General features: G+C 37.8%; 1 pseudogene; it reads right to left on the bottom strand.

Moving 5' to 3' along the window:
* Window positions 1-4,239: 4,239 nt before the first annotated feature.
* LOC142428869 (peptidyl-prolyl cis-trans isomerase H pseudogene) lies at window positions 4,240-4,743 on the bottom strand (annotated as a pseudogene).
* Between the last annotated feature and the right edge of the window lie 11,128 nt (window positions 4,744-15,871).

Raw genomic sequence — 15,871 nt, forward strand, 5'->3', positions numbered from 1 at the left:
TTTTCTTAATATTGAGTTTCGATCCATACTGAAGGCTGCAGCCTTTGATACTTCAGCAAGTGCTTAAAATTCTCACTGGTTTAAACAAGCAGGATTGTGTCATCAGCCTATCTCAAATTGAAAATAAGCTATCCTTCATTCTGGATGCAGAGTTCTTATCCATGTAGTCCAGCTTCTTGGATTACTTGTGCATCATACAGATTGAATACATATCATGAAAGAATAATACTCAGACCCCCAGAACATTTTCCTGATTTTAAACTGGGCAGTATTAGTATTACCTTGTTTTGTTTGAAAAACTGCCTCTTTGTCCATCTTAACACCCATCTTAAGTCAGCAACAGTATTGCTCAGGCCACTTATGAATCCAGCTTCAATTTCGGGCATCCTCACTAGTTCTGCAGCCATTTTAAAATGCTGTTTGCCAAAATTACATGGGGTTTTAATGATATTTTAAGTAATTTCTATATTCTATTGAGTCAGTTTTCATTTAATCTGTTGGTCATTTAGCTGTGTCCAAATTGCCAGGCCTACACCAGTGAATGCTTCCAGTGCTTCATTAACTTTTCAAAACATATAAAGTGATATTCTGTAAAGACCTGGAGTTTTGTATTTTGCTAAAGTGTTCATTTGGACTTCTTCCTTCTATACCATTTCATTCTTTTTTTAATCATTTAATTAGGGGCTCATACAACTCTATTTACAATCCATACATGCATCATTTGTGTCCAGCACATTCATACATATGTTGCTATCATCATTCCCAAAACACCTGCTTTCTACTTGAGCCCTTGGTATCAGCTCCTCATTTTTCCCTTCCCTCCCCCAAGCCTCTCCTCCTGAACCCTTGATAATTTATAAGTAATTATTATTTTCTCATATCTCATGCCACCCGACATCTCCCTCACCCAGTTCTCTGCTGTCCGTCCTCCAGGGAGGAGGTCACAGGTAGACCTTCTCATTTGTTTCCCCTTTCCCCCTAACCCACCCTCCACCTTTCTGATATCGCCACTCCCACCATTGTACCTGAAGGGCTCAACTGTCCTGCATTCCTTGTATTTCCAGTTCCCATCTGCACCAGTGTACATCTTCCGCTCCAGCCAGTTATGCAAGGTAGAATTGGAATCATGACAGGGGGGGAGGAAGCATTCAAGAACCAGAGGAAAATTTAATGCTTCATTGCTGGACACTGCTCGCTGACTGGTTCATCACTTCCCCACAGCCCTTCTCCAGGGGATGTCCAATTTCCCCCAGATGGGCCCTGGGTCCCCACGCCACACTCCCCCTCATTCACAATGCTATGATTTATTATTTTTTTCTTTGACACCTGACACCTGATCCCTTTGATGCCTTTCATTCTTGATCATATTTTACCTCTTGAAATGGATGAGTACTGATCATATATTTTGATAATATGATTGTATATTCCTTCTGTTTTCTTTGGGTTCTTCATACATCTTTCAATATGTTGCCCACAGGTTCTTCCATATTGCAACTTGAAGTTTGAATGTTTCCAGTTCTTTCAGTTTGAGATATGCTGAGCATATTCTTCCTCTGGCTTTCGAACTGCAGGCCTTTCTACTGTGCCATCTTGAGTTGTCCTTTGACATTTGTTGGTTAGCTATTTTCTTTCATCATTTCGTCTATTTGTTTTAAAGAACAAAACTCGGTGCCATCAACGTCAATTCTTACTTATACCAAACCTACATAACAGAGTAGACTTGCCTTTGTGGGTTTCTGTGGCTGTGAATCTTTAAGGGAACAACAATCTCTTTCCTCCTGTGGAGCAGCTGGTGAGTTTGAAACAATGTTGTAGTTAGTAGCCCATTGTGCGACCCACTAAGCCACAGGGTTTCCGCTTCCTATGGCTGTACTCTATCTTCAGGAGCAACTTTCAGTCTCTTCTGATGTCAACTGTGGTCTCTTCTTTCTTTCCTGTGTTCTTAATGACGCGTTGCTCTCTTAGTTTATGACGTGCTGCCTTTCACCCAGCAGCTCAGCAGGCCTTTGTCACGCCATGCGCACAATGCTTAGCAAACAGTGTGAAATAAGTAAACCGAACATTTAAATTGTGGCCATTCCCAACACAAGCAATCTATGGCAGGTTGTGAATTTTATTTTCAATCAAATAGCACACTCAAAAATATAGTTGTTTCTTCCTAAATATTATAAACAGAATACACATAGATATTAAACTGTCCTCAATCATGGGCTGAAATAAAATCATACCTGTGATAGCTTTTCAAACAAGATCCATATTTCTCAATCATAGTGGCAGTTGAAGGATACAGCACCCTTTTATCAGACGTAAATATTTATTTTTGCATTCTCTGTGGTGAATAATAAAATAGGAAACTACTTACTTAAGAAAACAATTAAATATAAAATAGATAGCATCAAATTTTTGTAGCAATTTAACATTTTAGGACATATCTTGAGTTCCCTTACTATTCATCTCATTTGCATAAATACATATTTAGTCTATCAAGTGAATTATGTACAAGAATTTCATACAGCAGAATTTGTTTTCATGTAATAATACTTTTAAAGTGACAAAGGTTAATGGTAGCATGGGTTCTCCTTCCAGAACTCTTATAAATGTATTGTGCAACCTGGGCCAAAAGGCCAGTGCAGCTTTTTCCTTCTGAAAACTGAGCGTTTCAGTCTTCTGGATGTTCAAGTTTCTTGCTAATTCGGACTGTTTACCTACATCTCTTGGCCTTTCACCAGGCGTGTTTTGTTTACGTGAAAACCATTAGTGGATGTGAATGTTTCCATATCATTCTCCACCCCCTCTCTTTGTTTTGTTTCCTTTTGTTGTTTGTTTTTGTTGTTGTTTTGTCTTGTATTTTTGTTTTCTCCCCCTTTCTTTTTAAAATAAATTTTATTCAAAGTAAAACAAAGCAAAATCTATAAATGAGCGAACTATGCAAAAGCCAGGAGTAGTTTTAGAATAAGACAAATTCCTCCCTTCACTAGAAGTATAACATATTTCTGTAATTTGATTTTGGGGGGCGGGGGACATGATTATGTTTTCAAAGGGAGAAAAATATGCTTTTCATGAGTTTCCCTTGTATAGTGAACCACGTATTTTAATTTGTTATCCCTTCTACTAGAAGTAAGAGTTGCTTAAAAATCTGGCAAATAAATACAAGGTGAAATGCAAATATCAAACTCGGTATTAACTTAATTATCATGCCCCAAATATTGATGTAAATAGCTTGTCCTGAAGTCAACAAAACTAAACATAATTTGTCCAGGGTATTGTATAATAACCCTAAAGAAATTACTTTTTTATTAATTATCTTACTCATAACTTTACATCTTCTCCATAATGTCAAATTACTTCAATATGCATCATTCACATTTTACATAAAGGAAGATAGTACACTAAATGTAATATAATAGTAAATATATTAATACATAATACATTAAAAAGAAAGGAATTTTGTAGAAACTAGTTTACAGTTCAGGTGTAGCTGTCACATGGTTAGATGTTTTCATTACAGTTTTAGCTCGTCAACCTGAAGGACAAAGTTTTTTTGTTTTGTTTTTATAGGACAATAAAACTGTTTATATATAAATGAAAACAATTAACAGCATTTTCTACCCTAACAGCAAGAAGTTCTTCTTATTATTTCTTATATATCGAATAGTGGTCAAAAACAATAAAGGTGGTCCCCTCTGTGAGTCATCTGATTGATCATATCCTCCTGAAAGGTTGTAAAATCGCTCAATTCTTGGTTCCTCCCCCTCCTCCAGGCCTACTTATCACACTCAGAACCTAGCAGTATGATTGGAAGTGCATCAATGTGAACTGAGATGTGTGACATTTACATATGAGGTTGACAAACACAAAACCAGGGTCTGGAATTACAGCATTAATTGTAGTAAAAGGCATGCCAGGCGCATCTGTCTCCTGGTCTTCTTAGTGGCACCTACTGAGTGGGGGAGTATTGTCGACCTGCCAGAGCGGTCTTCAAGCAGGTGGGCTATAAACTACAAAGAGGTACAAAACCAAAGTTCTCTCCTGTCTGTTTCTCTTTTGATCGTGACAATGACCTTAGAAGATAATACCACGATTAGACTATGTGGAAACTGAGGCTCAGAAAGGGGGATGAATTCTTCAAAGCCATGCAGGGAAATGGTCTCAATCCCATGTCTTCAAACCTAAATTTCTTTGCACAAGACCATGCTGCATTCTTTGGGGTATGATGCTTAAGCAAGGGAAGAAAGACAGACTCACCTAATACAGTTCACATCTCCCCACACTGTGAGATCACCACAGGCAGCTTGGGCTTATTGTTGGGGCCCGTGGGGACATTCTCAATTTTTCTCATCACCAGAAGTCCGTCGATGATTTTTCCAAACACCACGTGCTTCCCATCCAGCCAATCGCATTTAGAGCAAGTGATGAAGAACTGGCAACCATTTGTACTGGGACCACTGTTTGCCATGGACAGCAGGCCTGTGGCTGAGTGTCTGAGTTTAAAATTTTCATCTGCAAATGGTCCTCGGTAAATACTGGCAACTCCAGTTCCATCTCCATTTACAAAGTCTCCACCCTGGATCATGAAATCCTTTATGACCCTGTGGAAGGTGCTTCCTTTGTATCCTATGGGAACCCCATCTTTTCTGAATTCTCCGGTGCAGAATTGCCTAAAGTTCTCCGCCGTTTTCGGCACTACGTCTGCAAAGAGCTCGATCTTCATGCGGCCAACTTCCTGGCCGCCGATGCTGACATCAAAGAGGACAGTTTTTAAGCACTGCATTTCAGGTGCTATATCCTTCCAGAGAGCGCTGGTAGTGTTGCTTGGTAATTGTTGATAAGGTTATCTCAAAATTCAAGTTCACTGGGCACACTCAGAAATCCTATATGGGGTTGCTATGAGTCGGGACCCACTCAATGGCAGCGAGTTTTTTGGGTTTGGGATGTCCACACTATGGGTTACACATTGGGCTACTCACTGCAAGTTCAGCCGTTGACACCCACCAGACACTCTGCAGGTTAGATGACTCTACGGCTCCATAGAGATTTATAGGAACAGAATTTCAAAAGGGCAGAGGATCACTGTGAGTTGGAATCAGATATATAGCAGTGGGCTTGATTTGGGTTTTGTATTATATCCAGATGCTTTCAAAAATTTTAAGTGTTACTGTCCAAAAGTATTCATATTTGTAACATTTGTAATAGCACAAGTTCACATTTGTAACATTTGTAACAGCACACATTTACATTGGCAAAATTTGTAACAGCACAAATTCACATTTGTAACATTTGTAACAGCACAAATGCACATTTGTAACAGCAACAAAGTAAACAAAACACACATAGACATTTATTAATACAAATTTTCATTTATACAAATATGTGCACATATTTTTCTTAACTTTATGACATAAGAAAGTTCATATCTGAATCAGTACCATAAGTTATAAAGAGATAATAATTATATACTACTGTTCTAACTCAAAATGGAAAGTGCATTTAATTCAATCCCTTATTTTTATTTACAGGATTTAGCCATGTCATGCTCCTGAAGAGTAAGCCCAGGACTTTTAATTAAGGTATGGAATGTTTAATTGTATATTATTCTATAAATTTAAAACTTCAGTCTAGTAACTGAATAAGTAAAAGTTATATCTCATGCATAAAATCAAAATCAAAGTATTATCTTTTGGATATTTTGGCTTTCTTATTATTTTTCCTTTTTATTAAAATCTGCTTGTAAGGAGACACTGGTGGTTTGCTGCTTGTTTCAAGTATCAATGGTTTCTAGCAGAAGAAATAATTTGATTAATTAGTTTGATTTAACAATTTTCCATATGAAAGATATTTTCTTTGTCAAACATCATGTTGTGATGCACTCATTGTTTCACTGGAATTACTTTATGTAGGAACATTTTGTCCAGCCTTAACCACCATAGGAACAAAACTATTCATAAACATATGCTAAGCAATGCCAGGGGGAACACTTAAACTATAAGATGTAGATTGGAAATAATGTTAAGACAAAAAGGCAGTCTTTTTCGCATAACTTTTATTTGTGGTATATCTATCTGAACCATGAAAACAAAAACTAAGGATTTACTTGAGATGATAAGTTAATGGAAGAAATGTCTGTTACTTGATATATTCTGGGATAAAATTCCATATTTGACAACTACAATATTTGGATATACGAATCTACGATTTCTTACTCCCTCTGAGTAGAGAAGCTTCGTGGCAATGCATTTCTGCCTGAGTGCTAATTATAAAGAAATAAAGGAGCAGAACTGTTCAAACCTAAAGAGTGAATGCTACTCCTGAAGGCAATGACTTTCAGGAACCATGAACGACGGGAGACAATCTTTGAAAAGTCACATGATTGGAGTGTCTTGGGGTTTGAAAAAGATGAGCTTAATTTTGCTAGGAAAGGTAGTTGTTTCTTACTCTAGGAAATAAATCAAGGATCAAGTCAAAAAATTATTTATTCTCCTCAAATTTTAGTTTTTGTGTTCTTACCAAAACTTTCAGAGAAAGTCAACAACTGTGTAGGAGATATTGGAATTTTGTCAAACTTTTTATTTAACAGCTGTTTCTACACTGACTTGGAAGGAGACAACATTCAATGTGAATTATTTATGATTATAACTCTACACACATATTTTAATTGGAAGTAGCACAACATTTTTAACACTAATTGAAACTAATTGATTGTCATATATACTCAACTACTTTGTTCTTTAATATGCACTTTTAATGTCCTCAGATATATTTCAATTGATTGCTTAAAGATAGTAGTGTATGTTTGAAAAGAACAAGATAGTAACATGTATGAATAAAAAAATAGTAATGCCTTTAGGTTCATTTTCCTTTTCTTGAAAAATATTTCTTAAAATAATATAAAACTATCCTTCAACCCTTGGAATAATACGAAGAGAAAAAATTAAATATTGCTTTCAAAAAATCTAAATTTGCCCAATGTTTTCACAGTAAAATGTCTTGTCTATTTTAGAAATCTAATTAGCATGCAATTAGATTTTGTGGTTGTTTTTGTTATTCGCTGTCCTTGTGCTGAAACCTACTCTGTGTACAACAGAACAAAACCTTTCCTGGCTCTGTACAATTCTCACACCATTGCTATTTGGATTCCACTGTTGCAGGATCTTTATGAATAAAGCATATATATATATATGTAGCCTCATCTTTTCTCCAAGAAGCTGCAGGTAGGCTTCAACTGCTGACCAAAACCTAAACCATAATGCCAGCAACCAAACTTACTACCCCCAAGACAATTCTGGCTCATGGTGAACCTATGGGACAAGGTAGAAGTGCCCCTGTGAGTTTCCCAAACCATAGCTCCATGGGAGTAGAAAGCCAACTGCATACTACATCACCTAAACTCTTCCAACTTTCCCAAAATAAAGCAATGTTGCAGCCCTCTGTATCACTGAGGAAACACTGCTCAATCCTGCGCTATTTTCACAGTTGAAATGTATTGTTTCAACCACTATGTCAATTAATCTTGTCAAGAGTTTTCCTTTTTTTTTTTTTTTGCTGAACCTTTAAGAAGTATGCTTCCTTCTCAAGAGTGTAGTTCATTTTGATAGATATGCAGAGTGAGTGAGATGACCTTTTCTCATCTTCATTCCAAGGACCCGTTGGGTGTATTTCTTCCAAGACAGACTTCCCTCTTCTGACAGTCTAATGGGTTTTCATGGAGCTCTGGTGGTGCACTGGTTACAGGTTTGGCTGCTAACCGAAGGGTCAGGAGGTTAGGAAAGCACCAGCCCCTTAGTAGAAGAAAGACAGGGCTTTCTACCCTCGGTTACGTCTCCAAAATTCAAAGGGGGCAGTTCTACCCTGTGCTCTAGACTCGCTGGCAGTAAGTTTTATTCAACGTCTTTTGCCAACATGATGTTTCAAAGGTATTGATTCTTTTTTAAAGATTTTCTTATTCATTATCTATTATTCATTTTAATCTGTAGCAACTGAAAATATCAGAGCTTGGGCCAGTTCACCTTGGTCTTCAAATTGACATCTTTGTTTTTTGACACTTTAAAAAATGATCATTCACAGGGCATTTTTCTAATGTAATATGGCATTTGAGTAAAATGTGTCCGAGTAAAATGAAAAATGAAAACATCAATATTTTCTCCATTTATTATAATGTTTCTTATTGGTATTATTGGAGTCACGCAGCATAGTGTGTTACGCATTGGGCTGCTAAGGTCATCAGTTTGAAACCACCTGCTTCTCCTTAGGAGAAAGATGAGGCTTCCTGTTCTGGTAAAGATTGATTATCTCAGATGCCCACAGGAGCAGTTCTACTGTAGGGTCTATATGCGTCAGAAATTGACCTGATGGCATATTTGCTTAGCTTGGTTTGTTTTGAGTACTGGTGCATTTGCCAAGAGTTTTGGTTTCTTTTTTATTGAGATGGAACCCTTACAGAAGGCTATAATCCTTGATCTTCATCAGTAAGTGCTTGGTGTACTCTTCACTTTCAGCAACGAGGTTGTCATCTACATATTGCAGGTGGCTAATGAGTTTTTCTGCAACATGATGCCACATTCTTCTTCATACAGTTCAGCATCTCAGAATTGTTTTGGTTCAGTATACAGATTGAACAAATAAATATACTGAATGAAATGATTCGACTACTCACTTTTTTCTAATTTATGACAGAGATTATCTCCTCATTTTGTGTTAATGCCTGCTTCTCAGTCTGTGTACAGGTTCCAAGTGAACCTAATTATGTGTTCTGAAATTGCCATTTTTCATAATGCCATTCATAAATTCCTATGGTCCAAGCAGCCTTTGCACAGCCAAGGACACCCAGGTAAAGTACTTTTTCGCATTCCTTACTTCCAGTCAAGAACCATCTGACATCAGTAATGACACCTGACATTCCATGACTTCTTCTGAATCTAGATTGAACTGCTAGCAGTTAACTGTGATGTACCACTGGGATTTTTAAATTACCTGTAACAAAATAAATCACTAGTGTATGATATTAATTATATGTTTCAATAATGTCTGCAATCTGTTGGATCATCTTTTTGGTGACTGGCACAAATGTGAATCTCTTCCAACCAGTTTTCCAAATATCTTGGCATGGTTGAGTGTTTCCAGCATTGCATCCATATGTTGAAATGTCTAAAAGATTTATCAGCACCTGACCAATGAAAGAAACCAAGCCAAGGGAAATGGCAAAACAAAAACAAACAACAACAACAAAAACATTTCTTCCCTAAGATGTTACACGGATAATGTTAGCTGCGAAATTACCGTAGTAGTGAAATAATTTACTAAAATAATTGAACTTGACACTTTTCTCTGAAGTCTTTGAGTGTAAAGTGAATTCTCACTCAAATAGCTCAAGAATTACTCTGACTTCACAGCCCTACTTTTATATTCTTGCACTAGTCTATGTATGAATATTCTGCAAAAATAAAATGATTGTAGCAGTAAATCTATGACTTGTTTTCTTAACTGATTTATTGTCATATAATTAAAATAGTTTAATAGTTCACTAATATGAAGAAGAGTTGACCATTACCACCATAACAAATTTTGTAACACTTTCTTCATTTTTATACTCATTGTGATTAGCTTCACATTTTCTTCCAAATTCCCCTGCCATTTCCCAAGAAACTATCAATCCAGTTTTATCTCTATACCTTCTCTGGATTTCATATAAAGAAAAACATGCCAAAAACAAAACACAGCAACAAAACTAACAACAACATAAAAGAGTGAAAAATCTCATCAGGAAAGAGGGCAGAAAATATTAAAAGCCAGAACAAATTTAAAATGAGTCACAAGGAGATCAAAAGATAAAGTATTAAAATTTAATCTCATTTAATCTGCAGTAATCCACTTTCCAATGTATTTTGCCTGATAGTAAACCTACAAATGCATTATTTCACTATTTACTTTTAGAAGAGGAAAGAGGAGTTAAGGATATCCATAACTAAAATGATTGATATGTGCTATTGCTTTTACTCTTCTCAGGATAAATGATGAAGATACACTACTCATTTGTACTCTGCATTCTAAGAGGCTGTCTTCATATATCCTTTTTCATGCATGTTCTACATTTGAATGGTAAAGCAAAGCACATCATGTTTTCTTATCTTAATTTTTATTCTTGACTCTGCTGTCAGAGTGATGAATATGTACAGATAAGAAAATAGCAAATGAACTGAGAGAGAAAAAGATAAGAAAATATTTAGTGTTTTGGCTGGCAGATAAACTTAAAAGAAATCTACCGGTTACATTTGGTATTCAGTTGTTTTAATCAGCAAGAATAAGGTAGACTTCTAGAGCTTTTTTGGAATATTTGACATTCACTACTTCTTAAACACAAGCCCAAAGGTTAGGTACTGAGCACAGGATGACTCTCGTGAATAATTCTATTTTTTTAACTTTTCATAAAAATAATCTTCACTCATTTATGTATCCGTTTTTATTTCTTTAAGGATTTTAGATTCTAGTTAGACTTTGAAGTTACTTAAATTATTGACTCATAAACAAAAAGTAACATTACTTGCCATTTTAGATACCATCAAAGATCAGGTAGTTCAACTCCGGGAACCTGTCACTTTGAAGTTAGTCTTTGTAGTTGATCTGAACTCACCCATGATTATGCATCTTCCTTTTTCTCACAAAGCACCTGCAGGCTTAGCTCTCTTGATATCATGCCACTGTAGTTTTGGCTTCTCTTTGTATATGTAGTTCATAAAAGAAAACTACATGAAAACATCTAGATTTTTTTCTATTCTCCAATAAACTATCCATCGCACATACCCTTGGATAAGCGTCACACCCATTTTAAATACTTTAATGCTGCACAGATTTGGAAATTATATTAGTCATTATTTTCATCCTGATGCTCACACCAAAGCTTGTCCACAGAACAAAAGCCTGGCTATTTTCTCTATAAGACAACAGCTATTGAAAATTCTGTGAATTTCTACTTGGACACTTATGAGGTTGCCATGAATTAGAACCAATTTGTGTTTTTATTTAATTGTGTGTGTGCATTGTACCCTTGCTAAGTCCAAGTGTACTTTTCTGTTATGTACACACTGTAAATAATCATGCTAAAATGTTCTTTTCTTACGATCGTACTTAATAGAAAAGTAAATGCTTAATATTAATATTTTACTTTTTAATGTAATTTTCAGATGGAATTGTGTAGGAGGATAACTATGAAATTAAAATATGTCAGACACCTAGTAATCAAAAGGGTTGATTAAGAAATTTGCTTAACCAAAGTGGTTGTCATGAAATTAATTCACGATGGATGGAAAGATGTTCTCTGTGGCGAAGCAAGTGTTAAAGGCTGCTTTTGAAAAGATCAAAGCATTTGGACCCAGTGCGACCCACGGAGTTACTCCGAACTGAACTCCAGAGTTTTCAAAGCAAATGTATGGGTCTTTCTTTAGGGTTGTTCCTCATGACAGGCCTTCAAACTACCTTGCAGATTGCTACTCTTCCAAGTTCACAATTGAGCACTGAATAATTTGCCTCACCCAAAGAGTCTTCTGGTGTTTAGTATATCCTTAAAAATGCCGATGGGTGATGTCCAATCACTTCTTGTGGCAGTTATGTAATCTCCTGTCAACTTGCAAGGGGGTGGAGTCTAGTCTGTCAATTAGCTCACTGGAGGCCAGGTACACTCTCTCCCTGTGAGGCATTCCTGTTAACCAGCCACATGGAGCTATGCTGATGTTTTGAGAATGATGAGGGAAACAAATGTACAAAAGTGCTCGACACAATGGATATATGTATGGATTGTGAAAGAGTTGTATGAGCCCCCAATAAAATGATTTCAAACAAAAGAATCTAGGGTCCAGTCAGAGCATTACTAAGAACAGCAGCAGATATGGCTGCTGCTTACAAAACTTACTCTGCCCATCTTCCTGCCTGATCAAGTGACTTCAGTTGAACAAAGCTGCCTCCAGGCCCCTTGGTGTTATCCATCCCTGTCAGAAAGATGTGCGGCATTCATTGGGCCTACAAAATTTATAGATGCCACCAAAATATAAATACTCTGGAATTTTCCTTTGTTTTCTCTCTCTCTCTCTCTTGCTTTTCACCCCTCTGGGGTTCCTCAACTGTGGCACCAGAGCCATTTAACTCTTTTATGACCAGATTCTGTTGAAGTTTGTTAGTGGGCCTGTATCAAACCCAATGTTCTCTTCCTTTGTGTAATAGTGGCTCTCATGATCTCTATACCTTGTAGGTTTGCTAATTATCTAGCTTTAGACAAAGTGCCAGCTCTAATCTGTCTTTATCTGGCTATCCTAAACTCCTTTCACTTTATTTCCTTTGATTTACTGTAACCTCCCAACCTCATCTCCCTCAATAAATCTGTCAATTAAAGGTCTCACTCTGTCCTTTGTCTCTGAAAGGCCTTACAAGGAATACTTAAGAATGTACAGTCAATTGACCTAACTCTGTCCTTGGCAATACCTTGACTTACGTAGCTGACCTTCTCTCTCTGAAGTTGTGTTCATGTGACACTCTTCTGTACCCCTGGGGTGTGTGCGTGTGTGTGTATTATAACTACTATAGACATGGGGAAGTCCGTGTCTTTATTTCCTATTTTTAATACATCAGATATTACTGGGTTAGGTTCTCTGAAGTCAATTCTGGTGCGCAATGACCCGGTCCAAGAGGATGAAGCACCGCCCGCCTGGCTCTGTGGCATCCTCACTATCTTTGCTGCAAATGACTCATTTTCCTGAGCAATCCATATTGTTTCAGGTCTATTTGTCTCACCCTCTATTTTGAAGCATTATCTTCTTCTCCGCAGGCTTCCCCTTTGTGATGCCAGGACCAAAGCACGTCAGAAATGCCTGGCCACCCTGACTTGTAATAACAACTCTGGTTGCCTTTATTCCAAGGCCGATTTGTGTTTTCTTCAGGCAGTCCATTGGATATTCAATATTCCTCACCATCTAAAAGGCATCAATTCTTCTTCCCTCTTCCTATAGCTTTCATTTGCTTATGCTGTCATTGAGAATACCGTGGCTTTGGGCAAGGCACAGTTTATCCATTCTTCTAAACAGTATGAAGAGGGTTTCCATAGCCCCCCCACCCCATCCACCGCTCAGCAGCTCCCAAGCCTGCCCATTGCAGGTAGGACCTCAATGCCATCCTCCAATGTGCTTTGCATCTTTGTTAGGAGATCCTCAGTGGAGCCCTGGTGGTGTGGTGGTGATGCACTGGGTTCCAATCCACATAGTCAGCTGTTGGAAACTACCGGCAGCTCCATGGGAGAAAGACTGTTCTTTCGACTCCAGTAAACATTTATAGTTTTGAAACCCAGAGTGGTCCCTATGAGTCAGCATCGACTCAATGGCAGCAAGTAAGATGTGGGTTGGTGGCATTTTCTAAGTAGTAATTAGCCAACCCAAGAGGCTGATGGTTCAAACCTACTAGTCAGGGGAGAAAGGGGAGGGCATTTATTCCCATAGACATTTAATTCTTCAGAAGCCGTATGCAGGATCACTATGAGTCAGGATCACCTACGAAGTAGAATACAATAGCCAGTCTTTCATGTGAATTCTGACTCATAGTGACTCTATAAAATAGACTAGTAAAACAGAGTGAAATTGCTCCTGATAGGTTTAAAGACTGTGGATCTTTCTGGAAGTAGACAGTCTCATCTTTGTCCTCAGGTTCAGCATGTGTGTTCATACTGCCAGCTTTGAGGTGAACACTTAGCCCACTACATTACTAATCTGCAGTTTCTGTGAAAGGGCCTTGCTATCCTTAGATGTAAGCATTACTGCTTTGTTTTATTCTTTTTTCTTCATTTTTAAAAAACATTTTATTAGGGACTCATACAACTCTTATCACAATACATACATACATCAATTGTGTAAGGCACATCTGTACATTCTTTTCCCTCATCATTTTCAAAGCATTTGCTCTCCACTTAAGCCCTTTGCATCAGGTTCTCTTTTTCCCCCTCCCTCCCCGTTCCCCCCTCTCTCATGAGCCCTTGATAATTTATAAATTATTATTTCGTCATATCTTGCACTGTCCGACGTCTCCCTTCACCCCCTTTTCTGTTGTCCATCCCCCAGGGAGGAGGTCATATGTAGATCCTTGTAATGGGTTCCCTCTTTCCAACCCACTCACCCTCTACCCTCCCAGAATTGCCTCTCACACCCCTGGTTCTGAAGGTATCATCTGCCCTGGATGATCGGCGCTTTTTTCTATTGTATTTACCTGTGTGTTTTTCTTCCTTTCATATGCTACTTAATCTCTTTTATTATTTGATTTTATCTCAGTGAAATATCTTTCTGAACCTCAATATTTCTTGGCTGTTATCTCTGCCTTTAGTCATATTTTCAAAACAAGTTATGTGTAGAGATTTATAACATTTCCTCTTTTAAGCTCCATTACATAAATGCTTTAGCATTTTTCTCATAGTCCCTAAATAATCAACAATATTAACTTTGTCTTGCATTTTTACAAAAGATTCATAAATACAAGTGTATATTATGTAATAGAATTAAAATTGCATTATTTATTTATTTCTATGACATTGAGATTTATTTATTTTTATTAAAAGATCATTTTATTGGGGGTTCTTACAACTCTTATAACAATCCATGCATCAATTCTATCGATCATATTTGCACATATGTTGCCATCATTCTTTTCTATTGAGCCCTTGGTATCAGCATTTCCTCCCTCCCCTCTTGTGACCACTTAATAAATTATAAATTATTATCATTATCACATTTTATACCGACCACTTTCTCCTTTCACCCAGATTTCTGTTAATCGTCCCCCTGGATGGGTGTGTGTGTGTGTGTGTGTGCTCATTGTGATTGAATTCCCCTGCCTCCCCTCCTGTCCCCGCTTTTCACCTACTCTCCTGACATCACTATTCCCATTCCTGTTCCTGGTTTCCATGTGTTGTGAGCTCTTTTCTCCTATCTGTACCTGTGTACAGACTCTGGTCTTGTCCAAAATTAGAGGCAGCACTGGGGTCAGGATAGTGGGGGTGAAGAAGCCTCAAGGAACCAAAGAAATATTGTGTGTTTCATCAGTGCTTTACTGCACTCTGGTTGACTTATCCCTTCCCTATGGCCCCTCTGTTGAAGGATTTCCTATTGTCTACAGATGGACTCAACAATATGGTTTTTTGGGTCTTCTGATCCCTGTTACCCGGTCCCAATAACACCTCATTATTAAGCCAGCTGGTGTGCTTTTTCCATATGGGCTTGTTGCTTCTCTGCTGGATGATAACTTGTTTAACTTAAAACATTTAAGACCTCAGGTGCTATATCTTTTAATGGCTGGACACCATCTGCTTTCTTCACCACATCTCCTTATGCACTGAGGTAGTTAGTGTATTGTGCCAACCTGGCCAATAGACACATGTAGGGTTAATTGAAGGGCTGAGGAATAAATGGCTCGGTAAGCCTTGCCTTTATAGTTCTTGGGTCTTTTGATTTGTGATGGTCAGGCCAGGGTGCAGCTGCCTTAGCCAGTTCCTTGCTTCAGCTGGCAAGGCTCACTTCCTGCAAGACATCCCCAAGGAGAAGCCGCATGGACCTACCCCACCCAATGCATCCCTGGGTGCTGGAGCCGTGTGGAGACCCTGGACAGCGCAAAGATGCTTACATGTTCACTGATACAGCTTTCCTCCTGCAATTGACATCATAGTGTGTGTTTTGTGAGATGAAGGAGGAGTTGGTGGATTGGTGTCAGCCATATGGATTAATATTGTACTTATGGACAGCACTGGGTTGGGATGTTTTCTTGATGTACACTTAACCTTTATATAAAATTCTCTCTTATAGATGAGTTTCTGTGGATTCGTTTCTCTAAAATACCCAGAGTAATACATGCACCC

This window comes from Tenrec ecaudatus, chromosome 16 (genome assembly GCF_050624435.1).
Source record: "Tenrec ecaudatus isolate mTenEca1 chromosome 16, mTenEca1.hap1, whole genome shotgun sequence".
In the NCBI taxonomy this organism is placed as follows: domain Eukaryota; kingdom Metazoa; phylum Chordata; class Mammalia; order Afrosoricida; family Tenrecidae; genus Tenrec; species Tenrec ecaudatus.